This window comes from Myotis myotis, unplaced genomic scaffold (genome assembly GCF_014108235.1).
Source record: "Myotis myotis isolate mMyoMyo1 unplaced genomic scaffold, mMyoMyo1.p scaffold_m19_p_7, whole genome shotgun sequence".
Taxonomy (NCBI): domain Eukaryota; kingdom Metazoa; phylum Chordata; class Mammalia; order Chiroptera; family Vespertilionidae; genus Myotis; species Myotis myotis.
Window position 1 is genome coordinate 28,872,001 of NW_023416379.1, and position 25,099 is coordinate 28,897,099.

Consider the following 25,099-nt stretch of genomic DNA (forward strand, 5'->3'; position numbering starts at 1 on the left):
AAAATATACTCATCTCTATGGGTTATGCCCATGATGATAGGCTAAAGCAGCAGTCACATGATTCATAAAACATAAGTATTGTTTTGAGTGTGACCATTACCACTATTAATCACTATCATCAATAATCACTACCAGTTACTGAGTGTCTACTACTTTCCAAGAGTTTAATCCTTGCATAGTCTTATGAATTCAGTAGCATCCTTCTTTAATTCAAAGAAATAATGATTTTAGAACACAGTGACCTCAGGGGACTGACTTAACCAAAGGCTTCCACGCATAGTGCAATAAGCAAAGAGAAGGCCAGCTGGACTCAAGGCCATGTCCATCCTCAGGAGGCATGAATAGAACAGTCTCCTAAACACAACTTAACATTAGGTCCTGCCAACTAAAATTTAACTGTACCACTGTAGGGTACTGGGGAATAACTGTAAAAGCCAACCTTGTGAGTAGGTAGAAAATTAGATGTGGCAGACAAAGACATTGAAGTTAGTGGCTCAGAGTATTAATTTTCATCTTCGAACATCTATTATAGCTATTGAAGAAATTAAGCCTTTGCTTTGGAAACTCTTTTTAACATTTCTCTTCCTGATGGGTTTTTCATCTAACTGACTTATATCCCTTTAATTATCCAAAAATGTTTCCGAATGGCACCATTTGCCCAAAACAATGGAAATAATTGGTCACAAATGAATCTTGGGTCATGAACCTTACAGGCAAAAAGAAAAGTTACCCGGGGTTTCCACACTTGATATTTCTACACTCACGGAATGTTCAGAGGCTACACTAACAAATCAATTTCCGGGGCAATCGCTTCAGGGGAGATTATTTTAGACAACACAAAGGCAGTTGTTAGCATTGTACAAACAATGCAACCACCTCCCTGAAAAACCACCTGACCTCAAATGTCTTAATATGTCCACAGGTAAAACAGACACTATTAGTTTGGTTGCAAAGTCTGCTCCCCACATGGTTAGACACTTGCCTCTCTTATTCATTATATTTCATCAGCTTTTAGAATAGCTCTAGTTTCTCCAGAGGAAAATTGCGTAACAAGCTGCACAGTTTAGAAATATGAATAAAATTTAGTATTTCAGAAGCGCATATCTTGGGACTTTAGACTAGAAATACTTTTTTTTTGCCCCAAATTGCTATTACTCTGTAAAGGGTTAATTAAAACATGAGTTTGTCTGGGCTTAAAAAAAATTTACCAACCTTAAAAATCAGTATCATAAAGACTTCTGATGCCAAAAATCTGTTTGACAGAGCAGGTTTTACTATACTGACATTTTAACAGTAGCCAAAGTCCTGTTCCCGCTGAATTCTGTCTTGGCAGCACCAATAATTTGCGAAAAGCCTAAACTCCTCCTGGCTTAGAGTTTTCTACCTTGTGAATTTTCTGCAGAAACTGTGCAACTGGGAAGTTGAATTAAGATCTTAAGGTATTTTTACTCTCATCACAGAAACCAAGATTTCTGTAAAATGATGATGACTTAAAAGAAAAAGAGCTACTGATTTATTTATTTTACCTTAGGTTTGACTCTAATATAATACAGTATAGTTACACATAAATATCTCACTAAAAGAAAAATCTCACATTACCTCAAGATTACAAGCAAATAATCATTGATAAAGTAAGTTTTAAAATCTGGTTCCAAACTATAAATGACAACATTTTCTAATCTTCTCATCCTTTGAATCCGGATATTTCCAGAAATACAGAAAAACTTACAAGTATGTTTATTTAGATAGCATTGCAGACATCTTTTATAGGGTTTGAGGGCCTCAAATCATTACTGACAAAATTTTACATAAAGCTTAGTATTTTGCTTGAGCGATCTTTCCAATAATTTTTAAATCAAGCCACATAGAAAACACTTAACTTACCCTGCTGTTGGATGTTAAAGAATTGGAAAGATTGTTCCAGCCAAGTCAATTCACTTAATTTTCCAAGTAGATCTGATTACTATCGTCTTTTTAAAAATTCAAAGACTCCACCTAATGAGAAAAGAACAACAAACAATAGTGTTTAAATCAGAGTAGCATTATAAGATCTACACATTAATAATACAGAAATCAAACCAAGATAATTGTGGTAGCATGCTACTTAAAGCTATAAAACAACAAAAGCATCTGCCAACTAAATTAAATTTTCAAGTTTGGGATAAAATTAATGTTCAAGCATAGAGAAAACAATAAAATAGCACAATAGAATGTGAGAGCAGAAGAGTTTATTTTCAGGACTGATTGGCACATGGAAATGATGACTATATACTGTCAGTTAGGATATGTAAAATTAGACACGAGAGAAAGATGCAGCTGACTGCTTTGGAATTTTACTTATTGAATCTTATTAATTTGCGAATGCAATGAAAATGTGTAGGTTGCAGTTCCTTAAACCTGTTAAGGTATATAAACTAATACTCAGATCATTTGGAGAGAACTCACTAACATGAATTTCCAAATCACTCTTAAAATGTTACACCTTGTCTCTCACAGAAAGAGTTTATTAAAAATCCATAAGCAGCTTATTTGTGATTTATAAACAATATCAGTTAATTCTATTCATTTTACTAGTAAATACACTTTTTTCAGAAGCCCAAATATTCAATTATCATCTCAGCTCCATAAGAAAGTCTGAGAGGAAGCAAGCTGGAGCTCAACTGGTGAGAGCCTAAAATAAATAGGATGCTGGAGGGTTGACCAGAAGATGGAAATAGAAAACTGGACAGCTTCCAGCCTCTCCTGAATCAGGTTTCCCCAGGGCAGACTTAGTCTGTTTTAAAGTCCCAGAACATCAAATACAACTATACTAATGCGAAAGTTCAAAAACCGACTCCAACGCCATAAATACATGATTGTTTTACTATACAACTTGGAATTAACCTCATGCTGTCACTCCCCAAATCCCACTACACATGCTAGAAAAATTAATTGACAGTTATCTCATTTTTTTTAAAAAGGCTGAAATGGATTTGCTCTCTACTATTGGAAGGTACATGCTGAAAAAAAAGTGAAACAAAACAAAAATGTTCCTGACAATGAAGACAAATAGCAATAATTATACATACTAAGCCCAAATGCAGAGTAGTCATGGGAACTAGGTTTCCACTGCCAAGGCAACCTATGTCTGAACTTCTGTCTTATTGCTATTCAAGAAGTAGTTATCTAGGAAACATTTCGATATGGTCTCAAAAGATGTATTTATTCCAGAGATAAATAGTCTTAATTATTATTCTAGGATTCTTGCCATTAATATGACAAGATAAATGTCAAATGACTTGGTTATTTTAAACTACACTGTCTCAACAGATGTAGGCACCTAAACAATGAATTGCAATATCATACAAAATTATACAGTCATTTTTCACATTTGAACATCTAGAGCTGTGAAAATAATTTATTTTTCCAGCCCTTTCATGAAAGAATTAGCAAGGCTCCTTCAAATAATATTTGGTATTTATTTTCATAATATCATTGCTGGATTCTTGTCATGATAGTTTTGTGTTAGTACATATGTTTAGCAACATATCTTTGTGAAAGTCTCTTTCCAAGAAAAAGTAATGGTGCTTCCTCTCATGGTATGGAATGGACTTGAAGATTCTTAAGAATCCTTTCTCACTAAAGTAAATCCTTGTGTATTATTGGAGGACTATAAATTGGTGTAGCCACTATGGAAAACAATATGGAGTTTCTTAAAAAATTAAAAATAGAACTATCTTATGACCCCAAAATTTCACTTCTGGGTATTTATTTGAAGAAATCTAAAACATTAATTTGAAAAGATATATGTATCCCAATGTGCACTGCAGCATAATTTACAATAGCCAAGACATGAAAGCAAACTAGGTGTCCATTGATAGATAAATGGACAAAGAAGATGAGCTATACACATAATGAAATATTACTCAGCCATAAAAAAGAAAGAAATCTTGCTATTTGCAAATGGATGAAACTTGAGGGTATTATGCTAAGTGAAATAAGTCAGACAGAAAAAGACAAATACTGCATGATTTCACTTATATGTGGAATCTAAAACACAAAATAAATGAGCAAACAATACAGAAACAAATTCATAGATAAAGAGCATGAACTGATGGTTGCCAGATGGGAGGGTAGATAGGAGGATGGGCAAAAATAGATGAAAGGGATTAAGAAATACAAACTTCCAGTTATAAAAATAGTCATAGGGATATCAAGTATAGCACAGGGAACATACTTAATAATCCTTTATAATAAAAGGCTAATATGCAAATCAACCCAACGGCGGAACAACCAGTCACTATGACATGCACTAACTACCAGGGGGCAGACGATCAATGCAGGATCTGCCCCGTGGTGGTCAGTGCACTCCCACAGGGGGAGCGTCACTCAGCCAGAAGCTGGGCTCACGACTGGTGAGCGCAGCAGCGGTGGCAGGAGCCTCTCCCACCTCCGCAGCTGTGCTAGGGATGTCTGACTAGTGGCTTAGGCTGGTTCCTCACGGGGAGGGGCCTAAGCCACCAGTTGGACATCCCTGGAGGGCTCCTGGACTGCAAGAGGGCGCAGGCCAGGCTGAGGGACCCGCCCCCAAAAGTGCACGAACTTCGTGCAGTGGGCCTCTAGTAGTGTAATAACTATGTACATTGCCAGATGAGTACTAGACTCTGTAAGGTATACAAATGTATAATCACTATGTTGTACACTTGAAACTAATATAATATTGCATGTCAACTATAATAAAAAAAGAAAATTTTAAAAAAATTCCTTTTTCACTAATTTTTCAATGTATAATATGAAATTGACCTGTACAACAGTCTAGATCTACCATTTTGTCCTTTATAATTTCTTATGTTAAGTATTATTTTCTTAAACTATGTAGTTCTTGCCTCAAATGAGGGCTTAAGTTACTTGAGCGTGGCCAGTCATTAAGCTAGTATTTTAAAAGGCTGCTCACCTATAATACAACAAATATGCTCGTTTCAATCTAACTACGGTTATCCGAGTGGCCAGTGATTTCAAATTACCTAGGAATTTGTCAATGTTGATATGCACCTCATATCCCACTTCAAAAGCAGTAAGTACAAAATATATTAGTCACCTGTTTGGAGGATTCCGTTATATGACTGCCACTAATTAGCACGAGAGATACAGATCTGTGGCCTGTTGAACAGATAAGCCTCATGTGTACAAACCACAATGCAACATTCTTCAGAAATGCCCATTTCCTCAGGAGCGAACAGGACACCTGAGATATGATCATGGGTTCTCTTCAATTTCTACACGACACTGCAGTGCAACACCTAAAATAATTTTATAACCTGATGAAAGCAGCTGAGTCTAAACCTCCTCACCTTTGATTTATTTTTATTGCCTGTCTCACCACACTAAGAAAACAAAACAAACTCCACCTCAGTCAGTGGTATCTGAGTTCCATCAGAAAATCTAAACACATGTGAACTTTGTATTTCAGCCAGTTACATGGTGTACACAATGGAGTACTTTATCTTTAGGTAATATTTGATTGTGTGGTCACCAATTGGTCTCTTTCAGTTATTTGAGTATAATACATCAGGAGTACCTACAGTGACAGAGTGGAGTAACTTTCTCTAGCTGAGTGGTGTCCCCCGTGCAGTATACATGGGCCATGCTTCCCGAGTTGACCAGGATGCTCTGGGAGCACTTCAGCCCCCGGTGCTATGGTAACGTGTGGGGGAACACCCATGAACCAGAAGACAAGTCCTATCTAAAATAAAACATCTTAATTGCCTCAACAAAAGATGTAAATGACACAACCACGAAATAATATCCCAAGTAACCAGTATATTTTCTTAGTATATTTACATGACAAAGCCCTGAGTCCATTTAAAACATAGCTGAATGGTTGAGCTTACCTAATACCCTTCCCCTGTCCCTCCATCCCAACCAGTGTCTCTCATTTCTGTTACCTGTGAAATAGGTTTGGATTCAAAGAAACAGAAATACTAACAGAGAAATGTAAATGACTTAAAACGTAAGCTAAAATTTGACTGAGAATAGTCTACATATTGTTGCACATGCTAATTGCATCGATGTGTTATCTCCCTTGATTTAACAAACCTAAGTACTCTCAAAGAATCTTATATTTTACAAAACCTATGCTGACCTGAAGAATTCCAGACACTCCGGTGAAAGGGAAGGAAAGGACAAATAGAAATGGGAGGGGAAAAAGCCAGGAATATCTGTGTGAAGTTGGGCAAATAAGGACAGAAGCTGTTTTCCATCCACACTTTGAAAGTCACACTGTGTGCCAAGCGGAGTGAAAGCATGAGTGGTGTGCTGCTCCACCTTCCCGAAGAAAGAAGCACAGGGAAAATGTGGCAAGTACTTAATCTAAGGCTCGTTTCCTGAAAAACTGCAAGATGCCCACAAATTTTCTTTCCCAGAGTTCAAAATAGCAAGTTGAGTGGGTGTAAACATTTCAAGTGAAAAAAAAAAAAAAGTAACTAAGGAAAAGGAAATCATACTTTTTGCTTCTCAGTTTGAGAATTTTAAAAGAAGCCATTTAGAGGGATGCTTTTAATGATTTGGATCTGGAGGTTGTTCTGAATCAGAATACAAATACAGTCCTGATGATTTAATGGGGCCCTCTGGCCACTTTAAAACCTTGTCTTGCCTTTTTTATGTTAGGACTAAATTTACAACCTCACTGTCACAGTGAAAGTGGCAGGTTCAGTACGTTACAACCAGATCCCTACATCTATACAGTACAACACTGGCAAAAAGGGAAGTTGAAGGTTCATGGGGTCTCCACCCTGCCCAGGAAAAGAGACCTTCCTCAACAGGGCTATGAAAACTTTGCCTGTGAGTCACCCTAGGAGCTCATTAGCATGATGAGTGTGATTCTGCATGTCTGGATGGGGACCAGGCTGCTAAAGCTTCCAGGTGATGCTGATGCATGGGTCTGGAGTCCGCACCTTGAGAAGCAAGGCTCTAGTCTACAACAATGGTTTACTAACAGCCAGACAACAGAAACCACAATCAACCAATGACGACTTTTGCAAGGTACCTAACACAGTGCTAGTTGCTATGGAGATGATAAAATGCATAATAACATAAGCCCTGAGCCAACACACAAAAATTACTTTAAAAATGTAAGTGCCAAATGCTAAGCTGTTTGGTAATGATTCTAAGTAAAATGGAAATTGAGAACAGGAAGAGCTCAGTAGGGGCTAGAATAGTGGCAAATGACTTCATAGGCAGGTCAAACTCATCAGGCTCCAGGCTGTGGGGGATGTGGACAGAAAAAGAGCAGCAGACCAAAAAAGGAATTCTAGAAGGGAGTGCCTAGAGTTCCAATGGGCAAAAAACTACAGTGCACTTGCTCTGTGGTTGTAGATATTATCATTTGAAAATTTTAGCCAGAATTCACTTTTTTAAAAAAATATATATTTTATTGATTTTTTTACAGACAGAAAGGGAGAGAGACAGAGAGTTAGAAACATCAATGAGAGAGAAACATCGATCAGCTGCCTCCTGCACACTCCCTACTGAGGATGTGCCCGAAACCAAGGTACATGCCCCTGACCGGAATCGAACCTGGGACCCTTAGTCCGCAGGCCGACGCTCTATCCACTGAGCCAAACCGGTTTTGGCCAGAATTCACTTTTAACCAGGTGAAGAAAATTTCCGACCTAGTTTAAAATGTGTAGGCTTGGGAATTATAATGCTGTTGCCTTAGACTTATGCAAATTCTCTCCATTGTCAACAACTACAGCCTTCTTGTTTTTAATGCATTTTTACTGATTTCAGAGAGAAAGGGAGAAGAGAGAAATAGGAACATCAATGATGAGAGAGAATTATTGATTGGCTGCCTCCTGCATGCCCCACACTGGGGATTGAGCTTGCAACCCTGGCATGTGCCCTGACCGGGAATTGAACCGTGACCTCCTGATTCATAGGTTAACGCTCAACCACTGAGCCACGCCCACCAGACAACAATAGCCTTCTTAATGACATTTTAGGTGTAAGCCTGGTAGCAGAGAATTACCATTTTGTATATATATTTATGCCTTTGATTAACATATGTCTTTAATGATTAATAATTTTAATAGCATTGGACTACAAATTTTCACTACAATAGAATTAATGATCTTCTGCTATTTAGTGTTTTAATTTTATAATAAGAACATTCTTTCTCCTATAAGATACTTTTGGATTGCACATACCCACACAACACCGTGGGCTCCAACATTATTCTTCCCTTTCCTCCCACACTGGCTGACAACGGAAAGAAAACACACCCAGAAACAGAATGAAATTATTAATGAATGATGCCTTAGTTTTTTTAAATCTCTTTAATTTTTCCTGTCAATCCACAATATATTGCCCAGTGGATTCAACAGACATGAAACAGAGGATTGCAAAGATCAATATAAATATGAAAATACAATCTCCAAACTTCTTTTACTGAAGAAAATTATAGGGAGGTGAGGGAACCTATAAGCTGCAGGAGGGGAGGGTCACATTTGAAAGAGAAATGGCACATTTTAGCATTCTTAGGTCGGGTGGACAATCTCCTTGAGTTCCAGTTTCATCATCAGAACTACCAACTTCACCCCCTAGTGTAAGCAGTAAGAAATGATGGGTGGAATTCTTGCAAATATTACCTTTCCTGTAAATGCTAAGTGCCAGGACTATCAGCTACTGTCCCTTCCATGCTCCTATCCTACAGAAATCCCCAGTGTTTGCTGGAAGACAAGATTTAACCAAATGGGTTATGGGAAACCTCTGCAATTTCAAAGAATCTAAACTTGGACATTATAAGATACCTGCATCACTAAAGCTGTGCTAAACAAGGCCCTAGGGTTCAGGATGGACCAATGAAGTTATCTACCATCAATATAATACACACACGACACACAGCAACGACTCATTAATGACAAGAAAAGGATACTGATATGAGAATGCTAAAGTGTTACCCATGAATGGCTGCAAAGCACTAAACAGAATGCAAATAGGCATGCCCTAAAAAGACCCTGAAGTTTGTCTTCTACTAATCTCTTCCCCTTTCTATTCTGAAGCCTTTCAGGAGTCCTCTCCTAACAAGGTCATGGGCTCCTGCAGGCTGCCCTCTCCAATCTACTGCAAAAGAGAGCTAACAGTCTCTTTCATGCTAGCTGCCAAAAAAATGTAACGTGCTCCCATTAGAAACTTTACCTACAGAACCTAACAAGACAACTTTGGACATTATAAAACTTAATACAAATAAATAAAGAATGGTTGGTGATTGGATTCTGCTATAATAAACTCCTCCTCTGTGGGATATGATATTATTAAGCCTATTAAGATACAGTGCAAGGTACTAGGACTAAACAAAACAAGATATGATCTGCTTTCAGTCTGCCCAGGCAATCTGAATCAAATTGGCCGTGCTGAAGACAGCTCATCACGAGAAACTCTCTCCCACCCCCACCCCTCTGGCATGATCTCACCTTTGGTTAGTTATAAAGCACAGTCCCATTTCTTTCTTCCCCAGCATCTCTCATTACAATCCCCTGTGTTCGTATCCACCTGCTTTTAGAATTGCCAATAGAAATTACCAGAAGTTGTAAGAGTTAGATTTGCAACAGCACAGACATCTAACTGCAAGCCTGGAACCATGGTGGAAATAGGTTCAGTTAAGAAAGATTCCCCCAGCCAGAATTATTCTCCTCACTAACCAGACTGCCAGGCTCAGATCAAATGAAGGTCGATGCAATGTCCCCAGAGGAAGCTGTTTAACCCGATGGGTCGGTTCCCCTGAGCCCTGCCAAGGAGGCCCTTCAGACTGACAGCTGACCTGGCAGGGCTGCTGTCTCCCCCCAGGGGGAGAGGACCTCCCTTGGAGGACAGGCCCGGAAAGCCAGCAAAGCAAGCTGAGCAGCTGGGGCAGCCACTTGTGGCCAACACCAAGGCAGGCTGACTCAGCCACTGAGTGTTAGAAACCTCTGAGGGTGACGGGGGCCCTCGAAATGTATAGTGCATAGTGCAAGACAGGACATCCCTCCTGGCATTCTGGAGAGTAAAGCCCAGGCCAGGGCAATAACAGCCTGCCAGAGGACAGCCTGCTCCTCACATCAAAGCCGGAGGCCTTGGGAGGCTGGCCAACTGCCAAAGATGCAAAGAGCAGCAGGGGAGTGTGTTGCCTCAGGACAATAGCAAACTGGGACAAGGAAGAGTCTGTAAATTCCAAGCACTGGGGAGGTCTGCTAGAGATTTTACCCTCTCCTGTCAGGGCTCTGATTTAATTTCCTTTGAAGGGGAAAAGAAAAGAAAAAAGGGGGGGAAGAAAGAATATACATTCCCAAACCTTCTGTCTGCAAAAGCAGACACCACAATGCACACGAACGCCCTCTGGTCCTTTCAGCTCACCCCCACTGTCTAAAACAATACAGCTAAGCCAGACGTGATCCTCTCCGGTTCATCTTAATAGGGCATTAAGTCCAAGGAGTAATTAAGACCATTTAAATGCAAACATCGCCTTCCCATTGCTAATATCCTCCCAGATATTTCTCATCAATTCTGTTTAACTGGAGAAGAATCGCCCATTAATTATAACCTGACAGTTTTATTTATTTGACAGCGCACAGTACACAGTCTCATTTCGGGGAACAAGAACTTAAGAGAGGCATCAAACTCTCACTCACCCTGATGACTCAGCTCTCAGACCTCCCTAAGAGGTTCTACCCAGAAAAGCTTACCCACTGGCTCAACAGAAATGGAGGTAGTTCAGGAATCATCTTCCAGCCTCCTCGTTTAATTTTACAGGGTTTTGCATAAAAACATACAGAAAACAAAGTAATGGAAACAAATCTGTAAGAGAGTAAAGGAAAAATCAATCACTCTCCCTTCCATGGTCTTAGAATGAGATACCTAAGGCCCAGGATAAATGCTGCCAGTGTCCCCAAGGCCTTTCAGGGAAGCGAGCATCAAAGGGAAACGGGGCACTTGAGCCACTGGAGGTGACTGGGTGCCATCGTGAGAACCCAGGCTACGTAAACTCTCGCGCGGTGGAACAGGGAGAGCCTTGTTGAGTTTTCCTTTTAGAGGAAATGAATATGAGTTGAGGTCACTCAACTCTAATCCACCCTGTGCATCAGGGTTATCCTTCTAACAACACGTGCTCCATTTAGGCACCGGTTTGTCCTAAGCCCAGCGTGTCATCCGTGGTGGCATGCCGGGGGTGGAATGACTTCCAATTCTCAGCTAATCCTGTGTGGGGAAGGCCAAGGTACAGAGCTTACTTGATTGCATAAAATGGAGAGCTATTTTCAGCCTCTGAATCATCCGTCTGGCTCTTTTACCAGTCCTAAAGCCATATTACAATCCTGTAAAAATCTCTTTTCTATTCAACTTCACTTATTTTAACCTAAGCCAAAAGTTAAAAGAATCCTGCGGTTTCAAAACGATGAAACCATGAAATGGAAGCAAAAAAAAAAAAAAGAGAGAGAGATTTACAAATATTTTCAATTTAAAACAGACACCATTTCAATGGTAGAGGGTCAGGCCCTATGTTTTCTTCAGTTATCTTTAAACTCTTTATAAAAATCCTGCACAATTAACACTTAGCATGACATTAGGGCCTAAGGATACAAATCAATTTTGTTTTAGTCATACTTCTAAAATTTCGAAGAGAAACATTAAATAATCGAAATTTAAAAAAACCTGCTTCTATAGGAAGAAACTTAGCTACTTCTGAAATAATTTCCCTGGGATTTATGCTGGTTATTATGAAAACAGGATGCTTGTATGTAGTTCCTCATACAGTCTACCAAATCAGCATAAGACTACAAAATAGATCAAAACAACAAATCTACATGAAGTTGGCTAATGTTGAAAAAGCAAAATGAAATTTTTATTCACATATTTTAAATTTTTTTTCCATGTGAGCTGATCTCTGGAAACATGTTTTCTGTTTTCGGGGATGCCAAAGGGAAACAGGTACATAATACAATCTGTGATAGTCCAGCATCATAGTGCCAGGAACTTAATCTTCAATATGGGAGGGTCAAAGATGAATCTTCATTGCTAAGACTTCTTATTAAAAAAATTAACATGGATTAACCCATGGTCACTACATACCTGCTAAAGATTCACCTCAACAACATAAGGATTCCAATAACAAACTTTTTCTAATGTTCCACAATGAAATGTTATGAAGCTACTGGCACCCAAGGATGGACTTGATATTAGTGAATTTAGAGATAATGCTAAATGGGTATGACTAGCACACCCAGGCATGCAATCTTACCTGGGTGCGGGGAAGGGTAGAGCAGGGTAATCACCTCTAGAAATGAAATCATTATTTTTTTTTTCCACTCCTTTCTGCCTATGTAAATGGAAGCATATATATGATCCTCTTATCCTGACCCTCATAGCCCTATTTGGGAATGTAGACTAAATGGGGGGAAAGTGTATCTAAGAAATAATTGCACCTAAATAGTCTCCCAAGCAGATAGTTCAGCTGTCTTCTGTCCATCAGGTACTTATTGAAAAAGCTGGAAAAGTCATTCAAAAAAGTGCACCTGCTGCCACAATTCCATGAATGTGTCTCCACTGAAACCACTGCAAGCACCAGGGCAACTATGCATCGAGGAAGGACACAGAGGTTTCTCTTCCCTCCTGACATCCTAGGGGCCACATCTAATCAATAAGGCTGATGGTTTCATTTTTTATAAAACTATAAAATAGATCTTTTTAATATCTCACCACTTACAAACTTTTCTGCCTGGTGAAATAAAAATGTTGCTTCCTTTCTCTATATCTATCATTTGCCATTAACATCCAACAATCACTTACTAAGCACCTATCACACACCAGGCACTTGGCTGCATCAGAAGGACACATATGTGATTCTGGTCTCAGTGAATTCCTGGCTTGCAAGTCAGATGGAAAGTGCTACAGTACAAGTTACAGTAGGCCCCATAGGAGAGTGAGGGGTCGCTATGAAGGAAGGGCTGAGAGGGGAGACACTTGAAAGGGGTCTGGAATAATCTGCAGAAGCTTGTCAGGCAGACAAGGAGAAAACTGACTTCGAAAGGAAATATAGTATGTTTGGTTTTAGAATGAACTAGGTTTATGGTAACTTAGAAACATTCAAGTAGAAATGCCCATGCAGACAGCTGGACATATAGCTATAGAACCATCCAGGAATATGTGAGCTGAAAATCCATTATTGTCATCAGCATCTATGGTGATACTTAAAGCAATGGGTCTGTGTAAAGAGTTTGGGAAGTTACAGGAGGAAAAGGCCTAACTTAGGACTGCACTTTGGGGAAAACTACAAAGCCAGAGGATTATGACAAGGGGCTGAGATGAGAGGTGGGGTACCAGGCCTCAGCATCATAAAGTCTACTGGTCTTCCTTTCTTAAGCAGGTGGTCAAAACTGTGATACAGCCGAGATAGGTAATGCAGGAGCTGGAACAGCTATTAGGATTATTAGTTTGAGTTTGTTTGTTTGTTTACTTTCAAAATGGAAGATATTTAAGCATGTTTAATTTTTCAAGCTGAGAGATATTTAATAGCCAGGGCCCTGAAAAGAAATGACGGAATAAGATTTTACTAAATTAAATTTTTGCCACAGCAGAGAGGCATAATTATTTGGCCGTGTTAATATTTCACTTGACTGTTTTTAAAGAATGCAGAGTGAGGCAAAGGAAAGTTTACAGTTGTGCCTATAGAAAAGAATGCAATAATTAATAAGTAATAATACAATAATAAACTGTTTTCACGTACTCACAACTGTAAACCTACTTTTGCCCCACCCTGTAATTTCAAATTCTCAACGATCATTAATATTGGGAAATCCAAAAGAAATAAGAAAGCAATCACACAAAACTGGGGGGGGGGGGGGGGATCTTAAAAGTAAAACCCTAAAAGGCAAAGGTAAACTTTGGTCAGAGAATTTTCAAGGTGAACCAAACTTTCCAGGTCATCCATTTAAACCCTTATTTTAAAAAAGATCTTAAATCTATGCAATAATAAGAGCTTCCGTTGGGAAATACCAAATCCAAATTTAAAGTGCGTATGATGACATTGCTTGTGACAAAGAGGCTGAACAAACCACCCAGTTCCAGAAACTTGAAAACATTTTATTCAGCCTGGACCTGGCAAACGCATTACAAGTGAGACCTTATGAAGAGGCACCCTAAAAGAATCCACTGATTGCCCTAACTGGTTTGGCTCAGTGGATAGAGTGTCGGCCTGCGGACTGAAGGGTCCCGGGTTCGATTCTAGTCAAGGGCATGTACCTTGGTTGCAGGCACATCCCCAGTAGGGGGCATGCAGGAGGCAGCTGATCAATGTTTCTAACTCTCTATCCCTCTCCCTTCCTCTCTGTAAAAAATCAATAAAATATATTTTTAAAAAATCCACTGACTGCTCACACTCTCAGCCCCTAATGACTGATTTATCCTGCTCATGCTGGGGTCATGCCCAGCTGTGGTTCTCACCCTGAACGTGACAACACAACAAGGAAATACTTGAATTGAGAAGAGTAAATATGAAATTAAACTAAGTGAAAAACATTAGTTTTATAGTGTGACAATTTTATCATATGATTATAACTGAAAACCCAGTTTTATTCCTGTGATGAAAAATTCAGGGGAAAAGTGCTTCTTTAGAAGTTAGAAAATTACTTACAAACTCAGTTTCTAAGAAATACAAAAAATAATACAAGCACTTTCTTACTTCTTTTACAAGTTTATAGTTTTCCAATTTCTTTTGGTCTTTATGTTTTAAATAAGAGATGGGGGGCGGGGATCAGCAAGTGGAAGCATCTTTATCAGGCCTGAAATAAATAAGTCCTGGTGATAGGATTTGGCTCCCAGACAAGAGGGTGTCCACCTGCCCTAAGTCTGGCAAGACTTAGGGTTGTGACTCTTTCTTATGTAGACACACACACATATACACCAAGCATTATCTACTTTCATTATAAGACATAGCAGATAGTTTTGGCAGCGTAGACTTTGTTTTGACTACTCTGCTTTCCATTAAAAAAAAAAAAAGGAAGCTTAAAAGTTTGGGTTTACCACTGAAAACAAGAAAGAAAATGAAAGACGAAATATTAGTGGAGTCTGGAACAATCAACAAGAAAAATATAAATATAATCAACATTGACTGAGTCCTTGTGTTACAGCAACATGCTAAGTGATTTATGTGTATTTTCTCATTAAAGGTTTTATGAGGCAGGTACTATTATTACCACCCTTACAGAGGACTTAAAGCCCTAAGAGTTTAAGGAACGAACGTGTCCATGGCCTGACAGTTAGGGCTGAAAATGTGTGTTGTTTTCTTTAATCCAGTGAGTTCGACTCTAAACCATTGCTCTTGAAAACATACACATAGCAGCAATATAGAAAGATCCTTGGGTGGAAGGAGTTCAAGAACCTGGTAGTTGCCTGCACTCAATTTTCAGTTCCACTCATGATTTCAATCTGGCAAATGGACCACCAGTGTCAAACCAAAGAAAGTTTAATATATTGAACCATCCCTGATGACTCACTGTCTATGCTGGTATGGCTGAACCACATGGCGACAGAGTTGCAGGTGGGTCAACCAGGTCTGTATACAACAGTGATGGAATGCTTTCCCACTTAGAAATGAGGGTCATTGCTCTAACTCCGGCAGCCAAATCAAAATCTTTCTCAAACAGCTCAAGAATATGCTTTTATCCAGATCATTGTCCTAATTTACTTTGGCACTGAAAAATGTTTACTACTATAAAGTAAGATTAAAATTGATGGGCTTGGAGGACTTTATATTTCCATGTTCCACTAGATTAATTTTAGAGGGCATGCCATGCTTTCCTTCTGTAGAAAATACAATATTTCATTGTCCTTAAATAAAAGTCATACATTTCACAAAAAATCACAACATGATATTTCTCTAAATTTTGTTTTAACTTCATTATTAGAAAATGTCTTTTTTTTTTAATCCAAAGAGCATTATGCTTTTCTTATTCAGTGTTCATGATGAACTGTTTCTCTCTCTCTCATTTATTCAATTATTCATTCAGCAAACAACTACTGTGTATTCCCAAAGCCATGGTTCTGGTCTTCATGGAACATAGGGGCTAGTGAAGGACAAACGTTGAAAACAGATTATTATTACATAGATCCCTTAATAAAATGCATGCTATCTAATCAGAAAGCTATATAATAGTATTTGAGAAAGGCAACATTGTAAAGGTACATGATTTTAAATTTGGAAGCTAAGTATCCCGCCTATCATGATCTGAAGCCTCAAATTTAGAGGTCATTTAAAGAGACAAAGTTAACTCCACCACAATTTTACTTTCTTTGAAAACTGCTAGATGTTCCAGGGCATCCTGAATCCAATTTGAAAATCATCGGAATGAATGTCCTAGAAACTTCCCCAAAAGAAGTCACTGGTCACCATGAGCATATTCTAGCTTGCACAGATTTATCTGTCAGTCTCACATGTCAATTTGTGCAACTGATAAATTTTGAGGGAAAGATGAAAAAACAGTATCAGAATTGGAAGACCCTTTCACATCTTGGAGGAGTAGTCCTTTCCATTGTATGTTTCCAGTCTAAAATGATGAACATTCCTATCAGTGACAAATTTGATGTAAACATTTGTTATCTGATGTAGAAACAAAGAGTATGGTATTTTTGTTCTTATCTTTTCATTAACCTAAACTCCCCTTAGTTTAACTGCATCCTCTTACAACATATATCTTTTCTCTTTCTAGAACATGCTAAGAGACAGTTGTTTTCTTATTGATTTCCCTCAATGGTATCTCAACCTACAGATGAAGATACTCTTGTTTTCCTTTTTGCAGACTTAGTATATTTGGCAAAGATTATACAGAAGGGTGCATCTAAATGGAATCCAAGGAGACTGCCAGAGTCCTGTTTTCCCCATAGCTGGCTGGGCCTGTTTGCCGTCCAGGTCTGGGACTTCGGGTTGGTTGGTGCAGTCCAATGAAAAGAGGGGTCTAAGCTGCCTACCTGCAGGTCTCTTTGTGGTTTTGGTGAAGAATTCACTTGGAACAGGTACAAGCGGGACTATTACAGCTCATCTTCCAGCTGGCCAAAGAGGTTCCTCCTTAAAATTTAAGTCATGTTGCTAAGTCTACTATTTGAAATTTGGAACATGTCTCTCTAGAACCAGAGTCACAAATAGTGAGTGTCATGCCAGGTTAGTTAAAGGCAAAGTAACAAGTACTACAGAGCCTAGTCACTTTATGTGGCATAGCTTCCATTAGGAAAAATAGTCACACTGAGGACTTGAGTCAGTAGGATATGAAACTGTCCCTCACCTTTTCCTGCAGGGGCCATAAAAGCCTAAGCAGAACTCTAAGACGTTAATAATGAAGGATAGCAAGACACATGATCCTGGGCCAGAGTTCTGGGCACGGGCATCAGCAGAAAGAATCTCAGTGGCCCTAGACTTTTGCCAAGGCAGTAGTGGTGGCCCAGTCACTGGTAGCAACAGCAGAAATGTGGGGGGAAAAAGAGCAGAGAAAATAAGTGAATCAGAAGCTAGGTCAGTCATGAAAAGGGAGTGTCCTAATGTTGAGGGCAAGAGGAAGAGAAAGGGAATTCCTGCCACAAGCCAGCAGGGGAAATCCCCTGGTTTGGGTTGCTGTCCACCCTGTCACTGACCAGAAATGTTCATTATTTCGTAATTGAACACTCCCAATCCTACTGACTTACTCTGGCTTCTTAAAGTCAAGTTTTGTGTTAATAATGAAAATCTGGCTTCAGGATGGTTGATGTTCCATCCTTCTCAGATTTATTGTTAGTCTACAGAGGTTCTCGACCAGGGTGATTTTGTTCTTCCAATAGATACTGGGCAACATCTGGTGTTATTTCTAGTTGTCAGGAGTAGGGAGTAGGGGAGGGGATGGCATTTTCTTCTACTGGGTAGAGACCATGGGTGCCAGTAAATATCCCACAATGCACAGGACAGTGCCCCCTTTACCCCAACAAAGAATTATTCAGCCTCAAATGCCAATATAGCCAAGTTGAGAAACACTCCAACAGTATAACTGCTGAGCAACATTTTGTTTCATGTTACTGTACTCATGATGGGTCCAAGCAAGTGCTTATAACACAGATCCTCCAGACTACTGCATCACTCAAACTCCATTGTGAAGTTCATACTCAACTAGGAGACTTTCCACAAACAACCAAGGCTATTCTTCAGAATGAGAAAGTCTGACATTTATTTTTTAATTAAAGTAATTAAATCAAGAGAGCTAAACTTTGGAAGGCTGGTGCCAAGGGTATGGCATGAACGTGGTATCACCTGAATCGTACTGATTCAGGGGGTTGTGCAAGCTTTTAATGTGAATGTAAACCCTGCCACCGATGCCACATCCTGCTTCTTAATCATTTCCATAAACAGCAGCTGCGTTGTTTAAGCCTCCCTTTAATAAGCCTAACAGGGCTGTATATGTGCAAAAGAACGCAAGCAGGGCTACTAAAGAGGCCACAAAAAGTTCCATGACCCGGGCAGGGAACACAACCTCTTTCTGGCCCTCTCTTTCTTCAACTAAAAAGTGAAAGAGTTGAACTGAGTCATCTCCTACTTCCCTTTCAATTCTCACCACCATGATGGTTTTCTTCCCAGATGGTAATGAGAAGTGGGGCTGCTCCAAAGGAAGTAGGTATCAGCGACCTTCTGAAACCCTCTACAGTGAGGGCTCTGTGAACACAGGGACAAGCCACCCAGCCCCTAAGCAGCCCCACAAAGAGGGATGTGTTTGAACACAAATAAAAATGGCTCCTCATGTGATAGAGCAGGACCCCGCTTAGCCCCAGGCTGCATTAGAAATGGTGAAGGGAAGAGATCAAGGCACCCTCTCCATGTGTGCACAACAGGAAAGGACTAACCAATATATATCGGCCTGTCAGCCATAGCCTCCTGCACAGAAAGTCATCACCTCCCAACCACCATCTTCTCATTAGGAGGGACAGAGGAACAGGACAGTGTGTTTTTAACTCTGTCTTTGTAATAAAAATCCCAAATGATAACAAAATGGGAGGGCAACAACAAAACAAATTTGAGGAGCTTACAGTTGTCAAAAATACATATTTGTAACCATTTGCTAGAGACTCAAATTAGTTCTAGGGAACCACTCAGCAATACTGCATGGCCGACTTCGAGAGTTTTCATTCATTGTTCTACCATGAGAATGGGTATTGCTTTCTCGAGTCTCCCCCTGAGATGTCTGTACTGTGGTTCTGTTCACAAGCCTAGTGTGGCCAGTTAAAAGTAACAGTGTCAAAGATATACTCAGGCTCTACCAAGTAGAAGTAAAAGATTGTATTTCCTGACCTCAAGATTTTAAAAAATCTGACTAGGGAAATACTAGTAAATTAAAACACACCATGGTCGGGGCATATACAAGAAGTGAAAATAATAGAAATCCATTTTTTTGCCATTTCAACCTTTATCACAATTTTCCAGGACTATGTTTTCCCAGCTGAAAGGCCAGGATTTTAATATGTGTTTGAAATATGAAGCCTTCTGATGAGACATGTTTGCTAAGTTTGTTTGTTGTTTTGTTTTGTTTCAGCAAGAACAGGTTCTTCTTAAAACACCTGTCATTTGCGGGTATTTGACAGCTTGTCTCCTTACTTTTTGTCACAGCCAGGGGTTAAAAACAGGAGACCTGCAGGCACCCCAGTTCCGCCTGCTGTTGGATTGTAATCTCCAGGATTCTCCCCAAACCACCCCCAGAGAAAGGAGTGAAAAGAATCTCCTTTGTCGCATGTTACAACCACCTAGAGCAGCGGTTCTCAACCTGTGGGTCGCGACCCCTTTGGCGGTCGAATGACCCTTTCACAGGGGTCGCCTAAGACCATCCTGCATATCAGATATTTACATGACGATTCGTAACAGTAGCAACATTACAGCTATGAAGTAGCAACGAACATAATTTTATGGTTGGGTCACAACATGAGGAACTGTATTTAAAGGGCCAGAAGGTTGAGAACCACTGAATTCTGAAGACTCCATATACAGCACGTTTGTGGTGCAACAAAAAGACAGATGCAAGGAGTTGACTTGCCTCTCAATTTCGAGTAACTCTAACAAGACCAATGTGCTAGGAAAATCAGTAGCAGTAATGGCTGCCTTTTTTGGATGGGCGTGGGCAGTCAGCTGGATGGGGCCACTGCTAAGCCCGGGTCAAGCACTGCAGACAAGCTTCACAGCAGAGAAGCGTGAGTAATTTACTTATTAAAGAGGTAACTGTAAGGTCCCATAAAAACAGAGACGTGTAAATCCTTACGCACAGGCCAGATGCTGGGCTTGGCAACCAGAACGTGCAGTAAACAATGCAGTCTAGGTTACACTGCTCAACTTCCAAAGTCTAAGGCTCCTTTTTGTCCTTAAATGGGTGACATCTCCAGGTGCACAAAGAAACGGCCTGCAAGGGAGTGCTCTGGTGTAGAGGGGCTCCCCGGATCCACTGAACCCACACAGGAAGTGGAGGGAAACCTCTGTGACTAGTCTCTTCTAACCTGGCCTTCCGTACACGAATACAGTGCAGACAAAGGGAGTCACTCTATTTCAATCTGGTTCTAGAGCCGATTACATTATTCAGAAGAAGATAACTCTCATCAGTAATTGTCCAAACAATCCCTTCTGTGATCCTTTTCCCTGCGTTGGTCACAAATGCAGTGATGAAGGTACATTTCTGAGATTCTGAGAACAAGAGACAACATCTCAGTGACCTCAATTTTACTTTTTAACTCATTTCATTGCCACCAGTCATCAAGTCGGAGCAAAAAAAAAAAAAAAAAAAAAAAAGATGCAAAATGTTAAAAAGTGGAGCTTGAGTTACTGAGAGAAAAAAAAAATTATGTCACTTGTCAGCAAATGTTGCCTTGTCAACTTAACCAAAATAAAGAGAGAATTCAAACAGTCCTTCTACAATAAGCTATTGTATGGCTCATAGGTCTGGGTCATTCACAACTCCCGGAAAGACCTACCTATTCCCCAAAAACTCTTATTTCGTATGTTCTCACGGGCTTTCAGGACTTGTGCAAATTGTTTTCCAAGCGCCACCCGGTCATAATGACCAGGTTCCTAGTGATAATTATGCTTGACTGTCTATAGGTCTGTCAGCTAAAGAAATCCACAGACGGCTGTCAGAAGGAGCAGAAATCGACTCTGGCACAGCTGCGCTGACCACAAGGCATTAAAAAAACAACCCTCTTTGCAATAACCAGTTCTGGGCATCACTGGTTAAAAAAGACTAGTTTCCTGTTTTTCTCAAAAACTTCAGAGTGTGGGTATTGCTATTTTTTACCCCACCCACTCCTTTTCTCTTTAATTGTTGAAGATTCAGTGCTGTAAACACCTAATCATGGGTATTTTTTATATTATAGCTGCGGGTTTAATTTTAGGTCAGATCTGTCTTTTCCAAGCGAGGGCCTCCCTTGAGCCAAGACTCGCACGTAGGAGGAAGAACTGGGAGCTGCTAGGTGGGCCCTTGGGAGGGAGGGGGGCTGTTTCCCTGGAAAGGAATCTTAGCCTGGGTATGGGCAACACCCAGCTGCTCCACACCCTGCCCAGGAGCAGGTCACTGGCACCTCCAGGCTGTCTGAACCCCAGAGATGGAGTCTGGTGGTCTTCATGTGGCCTAAGGCATCAAGTGCCCAGCCTGACATATCTCGCTTATTCTAAGCTGTTTCTCTTCCTTGCTTTGAAATGTTAATTCCTTTCTTTCAAGGGGAGTTCTAAGTATATGTATGCAACACCCACTATCATAAAGGCAGCTGTTCCTTCTGCCTGACCCATCAAGGTCCCTGTCCTAATGTCACCTCCTCCCACCCCACCCCCCAATTAATAGAAACACACACAGCATATGTCCTGGGAAGGATGATATATGAATTTGTCTCCCAAAGTAGGATAGAAGCTTCTCAGGGGAGACACTACTGTTTTGTTCACGTCTATAGACCCCCTGCACCTTAAATAGTGCCTGGAAAATAGCAGGTGACTGTTCAGAACAAATTCCCCCCCCCCCCCCACTCCATTGCTTTCATGACAGCCTTGAGGGCACCTCCTACCCTCTGTGCCTACCTCTGTGAAAGCCCTCATCAACTGTATAGTAATTTGTTTACATGGACCTTTCTTATAAACCCAGAGCCCCTGGAGGTGAGAACTGCTCTTTGCACACTGCTCAGGACCTATCACATAACAGGTGCTCAATAAACATCTGCTGAATATTGTTAAATGAATCACTTGTGATGGCCTACTTTGGGGCCAAGGACTATGTAGACACTGTAGAAATATAAAAAGGAGTAAAAAATAGATTTCTGTCTACAATTTTTTTCTTTTGCCAGTACTATATCTTTTGGACACTACAAGAAAAGTTTGAGGCATTTCCTAAGCCAACAGCATCTGCTCAAAGGCGAGGCAGTAAGACTTAATTCACATGCACTTGTCAAAACAAGGACCAGAGAAAGAATTGTTAAGAGGAAGTTGAAAATAAAATGTTTATTGCTGTTCTGCTAAGCAAGAATTGAGGTAATATCCTTTGAAAGTCACTGGAAAGGAAGGATTCTAACCAAAATAAAAATCTTTGTTTTGTTTAAACTTCACAATAAGGACAGTGTAAACATTTCTTTTTTTCATCCCATAAGTCCTCCTTCTAAGAGAAAGGCAGAAATTCAACAAAGGCGTTGATCCCCTCACACCTTCTAAGGCTTTCTACACTATGAAAGGAACAAGAAAAACTCCAAGCCACAGTGATATCAGTAATATTTTATTATTAAGCAGCGAAGTCTTTCCCTACTCATTGATAGATCAATGATCAATGAAAATAGCCTTCTCCAGTGCTAATACTCACACGATGGAGCCTTAAGAAGCAATTCAGGAATAGGACCAGCTCTAATCTATGTACTACAGATTTGACATGAGCAAACCACAGTTGCTATATATGAAAAATAGAGATGGAATTCCATGTAAACCAAAGATATAATACAATAACATTTCATGAACTATGAGCGACATGTCCAGTCCCAAGGAAATAATTCTGTTTCTTGCAGGTGTCCTTAGATAAAGTAGAATAGCACTATACAAATAATAGGAATTTATAAAAGGCACACACATACACATGTTGCAGTCAGGCTGATGCAACACTGCTCAGGACCTATCATTTTTTTTAATATTAAAAAAATAGAAGTTCTGTATTGGCTTTCTTTCCAAGTCTTCCATAAATGCCCTTGAAATTAGCCCTCTTCCTCTAAACAATTTAATGTCGCCTTAGGTCCTAAGTTGTCAGGCCCACACACTCAAATTACAAATAGATAAAATTCAGTGTATGGAACTTCTATTTTAGAAAGGATCCCCTTTCAAAGTGGACTCCTAAGAAAGCAGTGGTAAGCAGACCAGACAGCGTGGCCGCCTTCCTGGAGCTGAGCATTTGGTCCACCTGTAGGAGCAGATGCTTGCCCAGGACAGCTGCAGCAAGCTGGGGAAAACAGCTGGGGAGCCATTGATTTCTCTAATGATGAAAAGCAGCAACAACAATGAAACAGCATTTAGATTTTTGTGATGTTACTTGAAAAAAATTTTCAAGAAATTTTAGGTCTATAAATATCAGCCTGGCAAACTCTGTAAGGCTCTGCTGTCAATGTTTTATACCTGAATCTTTCTGCCACCACTACATAAATCTCCATAAATAGAGAAGAAATGCTAATAATTGAAATGACTAACATAACTACAACAAGAATGAAGTTTATTGTACTAGATTCCAGACAAGGGTTACTTCTTCCTCAAACAATTTTTACTACTTTCCATTACTATTAAAACGTTATTAATTTTTATTTACTAACTTACCATTAAAAATAATTTTTACTACTTTCAACAGTCAAAAATATTGATTAATTGATTTGATACAGTAACAAATGATATATATAAAATGACAAAAATAGATTTGGTGGCATTTCTCTTATAAGTTCTCTATCATAGCTCCATACATAATACACCACAAAACTTAACATGAGACCTCAGATAGCAGAACTATATGTATAAATAAACTTTGAAATATAGTAGTTTGGGTTTCTTTCATATAAATCCTGAATACAAGCCAAATCTTTTCTAAGCCTTATCAATGCTCTGGACATTAACACATAACAGTGTTTTTATTTTATAACCTCATATCCTTTTTGAAATGATGAATTAACTTCTTTAGATTGTCAATGGCTATTAATAGTTACTATGCAGAAAATAACTTTCTAAAATATTGCTTTCAGAAGAATCAGAAAGCATATAAGATATGATGGCAACATATGCAAAGGCAGTGCTTGGCAAATACCAAGCTATGGATCTTCCTACAGACTTAATTGAGTTCTCAGGAGTAAAGAGGAGATACAGTAAGTTTAGAAAGTCTTTCCCCAAAGAAGTCATATTCAATCGTAAATGTCATGCCAGATTTAAGGTAAATGAAAAATGTCAAATCAAGGTTTTTCATAGTATCTCACTTCTACCTTCACCTAACCCGGACTTTACATATTACACATTTTCAGGGCCTGCTCTATATCAAACCTGGGACAGGTGCTGGAACCTTATGAGGGATAAGATGCATGTTTTTTCTATGAAGAAGCTCACAGTCAAGAAAGATTTCTCATCCACAGGTCCCTAAAACACAGTTATAAGCAAAATCTGTATTTAAAGCCCATCCTTATTATTTGATCTGGCTTTTGTTCCAGTATGAAGAAATGTTTTATACTGCTATAAACAAAGACTAAAAGGATGTGTGTGTGTGTGTGTGTGTGTGTGTGTGTGTGTGTGTGTGTGTGTGTTAGCAATTTTCAAATTCATGTGCACAATTTACCTTTCCCTCTTCCACTGGAAAGACCACCCAGTAAGTAAGCAGTCAGACCAGCAACAGGGTTAGAGGGGATCCCTTTGCTCCCTCTCTGCTACCTACACTGAGGATCACTCTCTAGTCTCCCTCTTCCCCTCTGTCCTGCAGTCTGTACTGGAACCTACTTTCACTGGCCCTCTCCCCTACTCTCGAGCCTGCAGGAGCCCGAGCAGGAACCTCACCCAGATCCTCCAACCAAGAACTCCTAGAGTGGGAAAATGCTGTTTCCACAATAGACGAAACACAAC

The 25,099-nt window shown here is 39.7% G+C and overlaps 1 protein-coding gene across 4 annotated transcripts in view; it reads right to left on the reverse strand.

Moving 5' to 3' along the window:
- HIVEP2 (HIVEP zinc finger 2) overlaps positions 1-25,099 on the reverse strand; it is a 181,713-nt gene that overhangs the window by 79,054 nt on the left and 77,560 nt on the right. For 3 of the 4 annotated variants that reach the window (XM_036316683.1, XM_036316680.1, XM_036316681.1), the window contains exon 2: positions 1,885-1,995. The gene's annotated coding sequence lies outside the window, so the exon portion shown is untranslated. Of the gene's footprint in view, positions 1-1,884; positions 1,996-10,697; positions 11,387-25,099 lie in introns of those variants that run through there. The other variant, XM_036316682.1, reaches the window with a different exon arrangement.